The sequence below is a fragment of the Marmota monax genome, unplaced genomic scaffold (genome assembly GCF_021218885.2).
Source record: "Marmota monax isolate L192 unplaced genomic scaffold, Marmota_monax_Labrador192_F-V1.1 WCK01_AAM20220418_F8-fsc00280, whole genome shotgun sequence".
In the NCBI taxonomy this organism is placed as follows: domain Eukaryota; kingdom Metazoa; phylum Chordata; class Mammalia; order Rodentia; family Sciuridae; genus Marmota; species Marmota monax.
Window position 1 is genome coordinate 1,650,103 of NW_026692080.1, and position 12,383 is coordinate 1,662,485.

At 32.8% G+C, this 12,383-nt stretch overlaps 1 pseudogene; it reads left to right on the top strand.

Moving 5' to 3' along the window:
* Positions 1–898: 898 nt before the first annotated feature.
* LOC124103328 (olfactory receptor 2C1-like) lies at positions 899–8,525 on the top strand (annotated as a pseudogene).
* Positions 8,526–12,383: the final 3,858 nt, after the last annotated feature.

The window sequence follows — 12,383 nt, forward strand, 5'->3', positions numbered from 1 at the left end:
AGATTAATAAATTCTGGTGTTACATTGCATTGTAGGAGATTATCATTAATTATGCACAACATACTTCAAAACAGCTAGTATAAATTATTTTAATTGTTTTTATAATAAGAAAATTATAAGTGTTTAAGAAGATAGATATATTTACTCTTATTTGACCATAATATATATATATATATATATATATATATATATATGTGTGTGTGTGTGTGTGTGTGTGTGTATCAAAATATCATGATACCACATAAATATTTAAAATTCTATGTATTAATTTAAAAGTGAAATGAAATCAGAAAACAATGTGAATGGAAACATTTTTCAATACTTTTAACCTGACAAGTCCTGATCATATATACTTCAGAGTACAAAGCTTACAATAATAAATACTGGAAAATAGTACTTGTAAATTACTATATTTTGTTTGTTCAATCCAAAGTATGGTTTTATGGACAAATCCTTGTAACAAAAAGAATAAAGTCTCATGCAGGGAAAATAAATATATAAATTGCCTATTGGAAATAATGGAACTGCCATAAGATTCAGCAATGTCAACATTAGGTATGTATCCAAAGGAAAGTAACTCAACATAATGAACCTATACCTATAATCCCACATTAATTATACCATTATTTACCATATTCAAAATATCTTAATCTAAGTGCCCATCTGTGGATGAGGGAAAGGCTTTATATATACAAATGTAATACTATTCAACTATAAGAAGAAATAAATTTTGCCATTGATAACATGAATAAAATTGGAAATCATGATATTAACACAATTAGCTAGGTACAGAAAGAGAAATACTCCATGATATTACACTCATACATGAAGCAAAAAAGATGGTTTTATAAAAGTAGAAAATAAAAAAGTGGCTACCAGAAGTTGGGATGTTGGGAACATGGGTGGGTTAGGAACATGTTGGTGAACAATATTTCAAGTTATTGAAAGGATAATTCAAGACATCTATTGTACAACTTGGTCACATTTTTTCAAAATATATAGTAGCCTTGAAAAAGTCTAGGACAGTGTATATAATATGTTCTCACCACAAAACATAATTGATATATAACCACATATTAATTAAGTAGACTTAGTCATGGTACTATTTGCATATATTTTGAACCATCATGTTCTACATGATAAATACAAGTTTACTCTATGAACTGAAAAAATAAAGAAAATATGAGGAAAATACAAGCTGAAAATAAACAAAAAAAACCCAGTAAATAAACAATAAAACAGAAAATTATCTTAGATTGTTTGTAATGGTAAATGAATGCCCTCAATGTTCCCAACATAACACAGAGAATGCACTATATCTGGAGTATTAAGGGTAGTTTTGAAAAAACGCACTTATAGGGTTGTGGGGTGGATTGAGATAAACCAGAAAGATCTGTATAAGTATTATATATGAAGTACCCTGAAGCTAGCAACAGTGGAGAGCTTGGTTTTTTTTTTAAAAAAGGCCTAATGTAGCAAAGGGAAGAAGTGGTATTTGCCATTGGAAAGAGTATCTGAATGTACAAGGCCTTCTCCAAGAGCTGTGTCCTTTGATTGAGTAACAAAGTCACTGTCATTTGTTCTAGCTGAGTTGGAAGTAGGAGAAAATGGCCCAAATCAGCTATCCTCTCATTCTTTAATCCTCAGATGGGTTTCCTATCAGCTAAACCTGACAAGGAACCACATATCATGGAATCCTTTTGAGCCAGCCACTAGAGAAACAACACAGTAAAAGTATTAAACATGAAGAATGGAAGGCTATTGCTTAGGAGTGATCACCTGTACTTGATCCCAAAAGCCCAGAACAAGTCAAAAAGAGTCACTCAGGTCAGATGTCGTAATTAAAATGGAAACTTTAAGTAACTAGATCCTCCAAAAGAACATTTATTCCTGAAAATGAGAAATTCCAGTTTACCTAAGTCAGTGTGATAAGGATGTTCCCTGTACTTTACCCATTACAAAAAACAAAAAGACAGAAAAGAAATTTCAAGTAATCTGAAAAACAATTAAAATTTGAACACTATCTCCTCATCTTCATCTTCCAAAATTCTCTGTTTTGACATTGTTCAGCGGGACTTGTATCCTATTTTTTTAAAATGGAAGCTACTGGGTATCATGATTTAAAAAAGTTGATATGTAAATAAATTTGTTGTAATTTTATCTTTTGACCAGAAATATATATTGAGATACAGAATGGATTTGAGGAAGGGATGGGAGTAGAGACTATCCTTCAGATATATAATGTGTAAATACATTGTCATTTAATACTATTGGCTACCTTTAGAGAAAGGAGAGAGTGGTCAGAGGAAAACTATTTCCATTTGTCTCTCTACTCAACTACTTGTTTTTGTTTTCAGAAAAATGTAGCTAATATACGTAATTGTAAAATCTTAGTGGTATCTCTATGTGTAATGTACACAAAGTGGAGGGAGACAAAGAAACAGTACACAGAACTCAATCATCTTTTCATATTTTTCTTATAAATAAATTCAATATTTTAAAGGTTGTTTTAAAATATCATTTCAATTTTTTCTAATTGGAAAGGTCACTTTCTTCTTCTCTTTCAAAATTCTGCTCCATTATCAAAAATCTATGTGAACTGTTGTAAGAATTTGTCAAATAAGAGAATTCAAGATATTTGTACGTAAATACTCCAGAATAATTTATTCAAATTAACTATACTCTAATTATTTTCTATTTATTTATTCTTTTTAATTGTATTATCTTTGAAATTATTGTTCAGCATCTTGGTAAATGGAGTGAGTTTATTTTAAACAAATCTAACATAGACTAACTCCCAAACTCAGCCTGGAGGTAACCAAGTGTACATAAGAAGCATTCCCATGGAGAGCTTTATTTAAAGGAACTTGTTCTGTTAAGTCATCTTGGAGAAAGATATGTGAATGGACTATGCAGTAATAATGCCCAAGAAGTCTCAGGAATAGCATACAAATAGCACTCCCACAATGCATATACTTGATATTTTCTACTGTTGCCTTCCTAACCTAGGTTTTTTTTTTTTTTCTCTTTGGTACCCCATATCACCTGATAAATTAAGTTCTGAATGGAATACTTAAATAATCATCTGCATATTATGGTTTATTTATTCTTTTCTGAAAGCTTGAACAATTCAAGTGTATTTCCTCATAATTCCTTTTTATTGAATGATATTTACCCAAATAAGATAAGTAAAACAATACACATGTTCTGAGGCCATGAATCTTAGAGAAGGTGGAATGTGTACTAGAAAGAAGATCATAGTACCTAATACATATAAAGAGAGAGAGAGAGAGAGAGAGAGAGAGAGAGAGAGAGAGAGAGAGAGTTTCATTTCAAAGAGCATTTTCAAAATTAAAAAAATGCTACTTTGCTGGCCCTAGGAACAATTAGACTTCTCTCTGTAATTAATATATTTCTGAGTCTCACAGATCATAATTAGAGTCATTTAAACTACAATAAACACTATATTCCACATATTAAATACTCAGATGAGGTATGATTTCTTCTATCAATCATGTAAATTATATATATATATATATATATATATATATGAATGATTGGAATTTGGTAGACTGACTTGATTATATGTTTCAACCAGATGCTATGGACTTGAATGCGATTACTTTTATTTTTTCTAATGATCTGTTACTAAATATAAAGCTAAAAGTACTATAATTATAACTAAAATACTACTTGTGATGAAGCTATATATGTATAAATAAACTAGAAAGAAAATGTGAATAGAAATAAAAAGATATCAGAAAGAATACAGCTTGTCAACTTTTAACATGACTTTAAATATTCATGGATATAGTATAATGTGTAGTAAAATAAGGATGGAAAATTACTAGAAGTGGAGGTTCAAAAAAAGAGTTAAAAGTAATAAAATATGATGAGAATAATAGGGTAGACCTGAGAAATATAAGGATAGGATTATAAAGCTTATGCATAGTACAAGAGTAGATCTATTGATCTCTGGGGAAGTAAAATGGCTTTAAGGGGATCAATGCTCACAAACCAAACTACACTTGATGAGGTGAAAAATAACAAAGTCCCTGATAGTATAAATTTCTTAATGTTAATATATACATATATATTAGTTTGAATAATATTACTAGAACTAAATAAGATTAATTTTGGAAGAATTAATGGAGGATCAAATCTAAAATTACTCTTTAAAAATGAATGGATGATTAAAGGTAGAAAATTATGAAATGTGAATATAATAATGTTAAAAGTATATTTAGTAAGTATCTTATAGTGCAATTATTCAATAATGTTTTTAGATTGCAAATTTTAAATTCAATCCAATTCATTAATGCCATCCATTTTGCTATTAAATTTTCTTTTGATTATTAATTATTAAATTAGTTCTTATTAAATCATTATGGCATAACACATATATAGCTAAAATAATGGATACATTATTTTAATTGGCAACATTAATATTTTAACTCTGAGTAGCTCTATTTGTCACCTGAGCAGGTGGCCTTCAAGATTTAACGAAATAGAGATTATTGAAAACATGCTTTGTAGCTCTAAGAATATAATCTGTTTATATGAAACCATTTGGCTGGTAGAATAACTTACAATTTTTCCAAAGGATGCAATGTTAATTTCACATCTGAGTATTCATCATTGTACAGATTGTAATTTTTATGTAGCATACATTATAAATAAGTGAAAGGTACATAAATTTAAAAAATCAATTTTTTTTCTGAAAATATTACTTCATTCATATCATTATTTTTTTAATAAGACTTAACTAAAAAAAGAAAAAAAATATGTCCTGAAAAATATAAAGTAACTTCAGGATTTGAAAGTCTCTCCACTGGAATTGGGATATCTCCTGAAAGAAATTACCCAAAGTTAAAAAATGTATTTGTACTTATATGTCAAAAGTCTTATGATAAAAGAGTATAATAAAACAGGTGCAGTGGTGTATGCCTGTAATCACAGTTCCTCAGGAGGCTGAGGCAGGAGGATCATTAGTTCAACAACATTGATGTGCTAAATAACTCAGTGAGACCCTGTCTCTAAATAAAAATTGAGTCTGGTATTCTTATTAAGGAAGTTGGGGCCTAATCCCACATGATGAAGATTAGGGCCTACTTTTACTTCTATTAGATGGAGAGTCTCTGGTTTAATTCCTAGGTCCTTGATCCATTTTGAGTTAGGTTTTGTGCATGGTGAGAGATAGGGGTTTAATTTCATTTTGTTGCATATGGATTTCAAGTTTTCCCTGCATCATTTGTTGAAGATGCTATGTTTTCTCCAGTGCATGTTTTTGGCACCTTTGTCTAATATAATGTAGTTGTATTTTTGTGGGTTAATCTCTGTGTCCTATAGCACAAGAATTAAAACCAAGAATCAATACATGGGATGAAATGAAACTAAAAAGTTTCTTCTCAGCAAAAGAAACAATCTGTGAGGTGAACAGAGAGCCTACATCCTGGGAGCAAACTTTTACCCATCACACATCAGAGAGATCACTAATCTCTAGGGTATATAAAGAACTAAAAAAGCTAAACACTGAAAAAACAAACAACCCAATCAACAAATGGGCTAAGGACCTAAACAGACACTGCTTAGAAGCAAATATACCATCAATGAACAAATATATGAAAAAATGCTCATTATTTCTAGCAATTAGAGGAATGCAAATCAAAACTACTCTAAGATATCATCTCACTCCAGTTAGAATGGCAAATATTATGAAGACAAATAGCAATAAGTGTTGGCAAGGATGTGGGGAAAAAGGTGAACGCATACATTGCTGGTGGGACTGCAAATTGATGCAGCCAATATGGAAAGCAGTATGGAGATTTCTTGGAAATCTGGTAGGGAACCACCATTTGACCCAGCTATCTCTCTCCTTGGACAATACCCAAAGCACTTAAAAACAGCATACTACAGGGACACAGCCCCTCCAAGTTTATAGAAGCACAATTCACAATAGCTAAACTGTGGAGCCAACTTAGATGCCTTTCAGTGGATTAGTGGATAAAAAAAATGTGACATATATACACAATGGAATTTTACTCAGCAATAAAAAAGAATAAAATTATGGCATTTACAGGTAAATGGATGGCACTGAAGATAATGTTAAATGAAGATAGCCAATCCTCAAAAAACAAATGCCGAATGTTTTCTCTGATATAAGGAGATTGACTCATAGTGGGGTAGGGAGTGGGAGCATGGGAGGAATAGATGAATTCTAGATAGGGCAGTCAGATGGAAGGGAAAGAAAGGGGGCAGGGGATTAGCAAGAATGGTGGAATGTGATAGACATCATTATCCAAAGTACATGTACGAAGGCAAGAATTGGGTGTCAACATATTTTATATATAAACAGAGATATGAAAAATTGTGGTAAAATGTGTAATAAGAATTGTAATGCAAAAATAAAAAAAAAATAAGTCTGGGGATGTGGCTCAGTGGCAGAGTGCCCCTGAGTTCAATCACCAGTAGCCTCCTCTCCTCAAATAGAGTGTAATGAGATAATTGATAAATGAAAATCCCTAAAAAGTGGATGAATTATCTAAAATTGAACAGGGAAGATTAATTGCCCAAAGCTTGGACTAATCTTTTTGCAAAGAAACATAAATGTATAAACAAATTCTAGGGTATGAAGGGACCTCAATCATTATAACTTAGCTCTTTCAATTTATAAAACCAGTGGGTCATTGCAAACTGTGTAAACGTAAGGAAATTGATGTTAAAAAGTGTTTAAATTTCTTGATTAACTTCAATTCTTAAGATATACTTTTTTTAAATCAAAACTTCTCTTTATAGAGAAGACTTGATGAGTTAACTGACTAGATGGAGCTGGGGAGTATTTATTTACTTATTTATTTATTTTACGCTGCTGAGATTTTAACTCTGGATCTCATGCAATCTAGGCAATTGCCCTACCATGGAGCTATACCCTCAAACCTAGACTCATTTATCTCTATGATACTCAAAATTTCAGATTTTCTCTTTCTTGGTGTTCTGTTATTGTAATGTGATCACTTTCATGATTCTTTTTTCTTTAACTCCCCCTCCCCCTTTTTTTTTTTGTACTGAAGATTGAGTGCAGAGGCACTTTACCTCAGAGCTACTTATTTTTTATTTCAAGGCAAAGTCTAAGTAAATTGCTTAGGGCCTTGCTAATTTGCTCAGGCTGGCCTCAAACATGTCATCCTCCTGATTCAGCCTCCTGATACACTGGAATTACATGCATGCCCCACCATGCCAGACTACCTTTATGATTCTTATTATTTCTGTAATATCTTGAAGCAGTTTTTCTTAAAATGAGCCATCCAATTACTTAAACTCATCTCACATCTACTCTATCAGATCTATTCTATCACATAGGAAGCAAAGAAATTAATATTAACCTCTCAGTTTATTTTTAAAGTACAAAACCATTAATTTGGAGTTTCCAAAACCATAAATTTGGAATTTCCAAAACACCTTTGCTTCTGTTTTTCAATTAATCCTCACAAAGGCAAAAGGAGATAGTTATTGTCCACCTTATTATACAGGAGAGAAAAATTCTTTCAGAATGGTAAGGTAAATTGTTGTCAAATACCTATAATTTTTAGTGTAGAAATTTCCCTACATCACCTCTTGCTTTATGTTACTTCAACCCCAAATTACTGTATTCTATATTCTATGAGTGCAAGCAAATGTATTGTCACATTTTTGTCCCTATCTTGCTAACTCCCTTGGCACTTTCTTTTATAGGTGAAACACATTAAAGAAAATGGCACTAAGTAATGAAAGCCACCCTGAGGAGTTTGTTCTATTAGGATTTTCTGAGCAATGTTGACTAGAACTTCCTCTGTTCATTATTCTTCTCTTAATGTATTCCATGGTCATGATTTGGAACATTGCCATTATTCTGATGTTTAAGTTAAAGCTTCATCTCCAGAGCCCCATGTATTTCTTCCTCATCAACCTCTCCTTTTTGGACACGGTTTATACTCCAAGCACTGTACTTCAGATGCTGTTTAACCTGGGAAGCTCTAAGAAGAATCTCAGCTATATGAGGAAGTTCAACTTTATGTCTTCCGTGTAATGGGGGCAGGGCAGAGAATGTCTTCTCTTGGCTATCATGTCCTTTGGCCACTATAATGGCCATCTGCAGACCTCTACATTACACCCTTATCATGAATCAGTCAATATGGGTTCTGTTAGTGTCCACTGTATGGCTGGGTGGAATAACTGCTGTCTCAGAAGTCACTGTTACACTATGATTACCACTGTGTGGCATCAATAAACTGGATCATTGCTATGTGTGATACCAGTTCTTATAAAGACTGCCTGTGATGAAAAGGATGGATAATGAGCTCACACTGTCTGTGGTGTGCATTTTTGTGTTGCTATTCCTGTGTGCTTCATTCTTGCCTCCTATACTAGTATTGGACATGCTGTACTTAATATTAAATCTTCTGAAGGAAAAAAAAAACTCCTTTGGGACATGTTCCTCTCATCTCTTTGTAGTTTTATTATTTTATGGCCCAGCCATTAGCATGTAACTTCAGCCCCTCCTCTTCCATTACAAGAAACAAGCCCAAGTGCATGGTTCTCTTCTATGGAGTGGTGACTCCTATAGTCAACCCCTTTATCTAACCTTAAGGAATAAGAAAAGGGTATTATGCAACCTAGTGAGGAGAATTTTTATTTCCAAATAAAAATTTCAAAATATTTTGCAATTATAATTTTTAAATTTATAAAAGTTTTTCTTATGAACTCATTCATGTCCTAATTCTTATGTTATAAGCTCTTCTTGCAAAATCTGTTGCATTTGTTATAACAATTATCATCACATTAGGCAAGAATTATACTTGGCTAATATGCACCAGAAAGGTACTCTGTTCTTGGAAATATATTAAAATAATTCTATTTGAGTTGGTACATAATGAATTAGTAACTTTGTTAAGTTGCAAAAATTTAAAACAATATAAATTTTATATATTTGCATTAGTTCCATATACTCAGAATAAAAATAGCATGACAATATTTTATCTAAGAACATCTTATAAATGTCACTTGATAAACATTTAATCACTCTGCAAGTAGTCCCAAATCTCTGTAGACAGCCTTGCTACTCTGTGCATTCTGTGTAAAGCACTTTATGTTTTCAAAGAATGATGTATCTTTTTCCCACTTTTTTATTGTTGCATTATACATAATGATGAAATTTGTTGTTCATATTTAAATGTACATAAAATAGAACAATATAGTTTGGCCCTTATCAATTCTTACCCTCTCCCTCTCCCTGCTCTCCTTCCCGACTCCTAATCCCTTTCTTATACTAATCTTCCTTTGATTTTCATTAGATTCCTACCCCATATACTAAATTTCTTTTTTTTTCCTCTCTAGCTTCCATATATGAGAGAAAATAATATGACCTTTGACTTTCTGAATTTGGCTTATTTTGTTCAACATAATGGTCTCTATTTCCATCCATTTTCCTGAAAATAACATAATTTCATTTTTATTTATGTCTGAATAATACTCCACTGTGTATATATATCACATTTTCTTCATCCATTCATCTATCTATGAATAACTAGCCTGGGAGCATAGTTTGGCTATTGTGAATTGTGCTTCTATAAACATAGCTCTGCTTGTATCATTATAGTATGATAACTTTAATTCATTAGGATAAATATTGAGGGCTGTAACTGGGTCATATTGTCATTCAATGCCTACTCTTTTGAGTAACTCCCACACTGATTTCCATAGTTGTACTAATTTATAATCCCATCAACAGTGTAAAAGTGTTCCCTTTTCTTCACATCATGTTCATAGGAAGGTAATTTGAACTTACACAGAGAGAGTGCAGCAAATTAATGTTTGAAATTGTTCCATGTTTCTCAACTTGTGAGTGGAATGCTTGATGCAGAGATTCTTCTTGTGGAGGGTACATTTGAGTTTGCCACTATGCGAAACTGTGAGATATTGCAAATATTGCCACAGTGTCCCATAAGGTGCCTTCCATGTGTACTAGGGTGCACCTTGTGGAATGTCATTGAAAGAGACACAGACAAAATTGTATCCTGGGAATTCAGGAGTACTACTCACTTTTCATTTGAACTTTTCATTTTTCATGCATGAGACCAGATGTCTTCAGGAAGCCAAACAGTTAGGCAAGCTTACATTAAGGGACTGAGTCTTTGACGACCATATCTTTTTAGATATGGAGTGCATGTTATGTCACCTGCCCTCTCCACCTAGGATGCTAAGTTATTCTACTCTATAATAGAATTTTTAGGAGGCACCTGAGATTCAGATGCCCATTGAGATTGGCATCTGAATGATCCTCAGGACCATTCTTGGAAATATATTAAGCTAATCTCTTCAGACTAGATACAAGCTGACAAAGTTTCCAATGTTCAGATTCAACCTAGACTCCAGCCACCAGAACTTTCTATGTCCACCCTGGAAGTACACCTATATAAACACACTGCAGTGTGGATCACCATGGAAGTGCATCAGTTGGGGAAAAAAACTGCAGTAGATGATATTTTTTATTTTATCTTACCTTGAACTGGTGAAGAGGAAAGCTGAGAGCCATTTCAACCAGTTTCAGTTTTAGGCAACTCCAGCTGGAAGCTTGGTGAGCCACATAAATAAGAGAAAGGCCTTAAAAACATCCATTCCTTGCTCATTTTAAGGGACAAATATCCCAAGAAGAACTGAAAATGACATTCTGGCTTATATAATGTACATTCAGCCTTATTCATAATTTTGACTACTTGCACATACATTTGTTTCTTCTATTTTCATTTTATTATTCTTGTTATTTTTGTTTTTAAGGGATAATGTGTTTCTTTTATTTTTTTACAATTTTATTTATTCTAATGAGTTATATATGGCAGCAGAATGTGATGCAACTTATATTACACAAATAGAGCACAATTTTTCATGTCTCTGTTTGGACATAAAGTAGAGTCACACCATTCATGTTTTCATACATGTACTTAGAGTAAGGATGTCCTTCTCATTCCACCATCTTTCCTTCCCTGATATCCCACCTTCCCCTTCCTTCCTTTTGCCCTATTTAATGTTCATCTATTCCTCCCATGCTCCCGCTTTCCATCCCCATTATGAATTAGCATCCTTATATCAGAGAAGACATTCAACATTTGGCCTTTTGGGATTGGCTAACTTCACTTAGAATTATATTCTGCAACTCCATCCATTTACCTGCAAATGCCATGGTTCTGTTCTCTTTTATTTCTGAGCAATATTCCATTGTGTATATATACCACAGTTTCTTTAACCATTCATCTACTAAAGGGTATCTAGGTTGGATCCACAATTTAGCTATTGTGAATTGAGCTGCTATAAATATCAATAAGGCTGTGTCCCTGTAGTATGCTGTTTTAAATTCCTTTGAGTATAAACTGAGGAGTGGGATAGCTGGGTCAAATGGTAATTCCATTCCCAGTTAGTGGTTGTTTTTTGTTTTGGTTTTGTGGGGGTCATTTATTTACTTTTTGTTTGTTTTTATTTCTTTGTTGTTATTTTGCCTCTTCTTCCTTCTCACTCTAATATTCAAATTCTTAAGCTGTCTTCTCTTTGTTTCCCTTCTTTTTTCTTTCTCCTTTATTATGGCTTTCTTGTGCTACCTCTCTTCTACTTTTTTTTCCAAATTTGAAATTTTTAAGCTCTGTTTTATTATTTTACCACATTTTATTTTCTCTTAATGAGCTGTATTTTTGATATCTTTTGTAGTGAATGAAAGAGAATGGATCAGAATAACTCAAAATACTGTAGGATATCTCCAAGATAAGATCAAAGGAACAGCTTGGTAGAATGGCAGGAAATTGAGCCTACAAATCTAAGAAGAACAAAGTACACTTTCATTTGCAACTGACTATCTGAGCTCTGGGATAAGTAGCCTGACTGTTGTGCTGGGGGTGACTATGTTTGATTAGGGTCATATGAAATGTAGTGACCCAAGAACCACTTCTCCCAAGATTAGAAAGGACTGGATGATAGACTGACAAGTTCCATGCAACTTGCAACCAAGCACACAGACTGAGACCCTTGGAAGGAGAAGTGCCACAGACCTGGTCAAATAAGAAATATGGGTGGAATTCTGCACACAGACCTCCTGAATAAGTTTGGCTGGTTTGGGTCAGAACTAGAAATAATCAAAATAAATCATATCTAAAACCTCACCAAGAAAAAGGAAATAACATGAATTTCATCAAATGCTTGATACAAATTCATTCCTAGGCTTCCCTCACATTTTGAGTTTGAAAAAATCATATTTAATTTTAGGTATTTCATCAATTAATTGGATCTTCTCTTGATATATCTTATCTGCTTCCCCATTTCTATTCTCTTCCTCTCTTCTGTATCTTATATACTCATCCAAT